This window comes from Arachis hypogaea, chromosome 17 (genome assembly GCF_003086295.3).
Source record: "Arachis hypogaea cultivar Tifrunner chromosome 17, arahy.Tifrunner.gnm2.J5K5, whole genome shotgun sequence".
In the NCBI taxonomy this organism is placed as follows: Eukaryota; Viridiplantae; Streptophyta; class Magnoliopsida; order Fabales; family Fabaceae; genus Arachis; species Arachis hypogaea.
In genome coordinates this window covers 29,025,167-29,026,634 of record NC_092052.1, presented here as the reverse complement: position 1 = coordinate 29,026,634, position 1,468 = coordinate 29,025,167, and the positions used below count along the sequence as shown (strand labels likewise).

Here is a 1,468-nt window from a genome sequence, read left to right as displayed (position 1 = left end):
GGGATTTCAGTGATCCTTTTACTCAGCTGGCCCACTTGTGCTTCCAAATTTCTAATGGAGGACCTTGTTTCATTCATGAAACTTAGAGTGGCCTTAGATAGATTAGAGACTATATTTGCCAAGCTAGATGGATTCTGCTCAGAACTCTCTGTCTTTTGCTGAGTGGATGATGGAAAAGGCTTGCTATTGCTAAACCTGTTTCTTCCACCATTATTAAAGCCTTCTTGAGGCTTTTGTTGATCCTTCCATGAGAAATTTGGGTGATTTCTCCATGAGAGATTATAGGTGTTTCCATAGGGTTCACCCATGTAATTCACCTCTGCTATTGCAGGGTTCTCAGGATCATAAGCTTCTTCCTCAAAAGATGCCTTTTGAGTACTGTTGGATGCAGCTTGCATTCCATTCAGACTCTGAGAAATTATATTGACTTGCTGAGTCAATATTTTGTTTTGAGCCAATATGGCATTCAGAGTATCAATTTCAAGAACTCCCTTCTTCTGAGGCATCCCATTATTCACAGGATTCCTCTCAGAAGTGTACATGAACTGGTTATTAGCAACCATATCAATGAGTTCTTGAGCTTCTGCAGGCGTTTTCTTTAGGTGAATGGATCCACCTCAGAAGTATCCAATGACATCTTAGCTAATTCAGACAGACCATCATAGAATATATCCAGGATGGTCCATTCTGAAAGCATGTCAGAAGGACACTTTTTGGTCAGTTGCTTATATCTCTCCCAAGCTTCATAGAGGGATTCACCTTCTTTCTGTTTGAAGGTTTGAACATCCACTCTAAGCTTACTCAGCTTTTGAGGAGGAAAGAACTTGGCTAAGAAAGCCGTGACCAGCTTATCCCAAGAGTTCAGGCTATCTTTGGGTTGAGAGTCTAACCACACTCTAGCTCTGTCTCTTACAGCAAATGGGAAAAGCATAAGCTTGTAGACCTCAAGGTCAACCCCATTGGTTTTAACAGTATCACAGATCTGCAAGAATTCAGTTAAGAACTGAAAAGGATCTTCAGATGGAAGTCCATGAAACTTGCAGTTCTGCTGCATCAGAGAAACTAATTGAGGTTTCAGCTCAAAATTGTTTGCTCCAATGGCAGGAATGGAGATGCTTCTTCCATGTAAATTGGAATTAGGTGCAGTAAAGTCACCAAGCATCCTCCTTGCATTATTATTATTTTCAGCTGCCATCTCCTCTTCTTGTTTGAAAATTCCTGTAAGGTTGTCTCTGGATTGTTGTATTTTAACTTCTCTTAGTTTTCTTTTCAGAGTCCTTTCAGGTTCAGGATCTGCTTCAACAAGAATATTCTTGTCCTTGCTCCTGCTCATATGACAAAGAAGGGAATAACAAAGAAAATATGGAATCCTCTATGTCACAGTATAAAGATTCCTTTGTGTGAGTAGAAGAAAAGAATGTAATGTAAAGAAGAAAAGAGGGAAAACTCGAACACAGAGAGGGAGGTG

The 1,468-nt window shown here is 40.1% G+C and overlaps 1 non-coding gene across 1 annotated transcript; it reads left to right on the top strand.

The window, feature by feature from the left end:
• The first annotated feature begins 691 nt into the window (after window positions 1-691).
• Window positions 692-799, top strand: LOC112767538 (small nucleolar RNA R71). The gene has a single exon (XR_003184981.1). It is a non-coding gene; the product is annotated as a small nucleolar RNA R71 (small nucleolar RNA).
• Window positions 800-1,468: the final 669 nt, after the last annotated feature.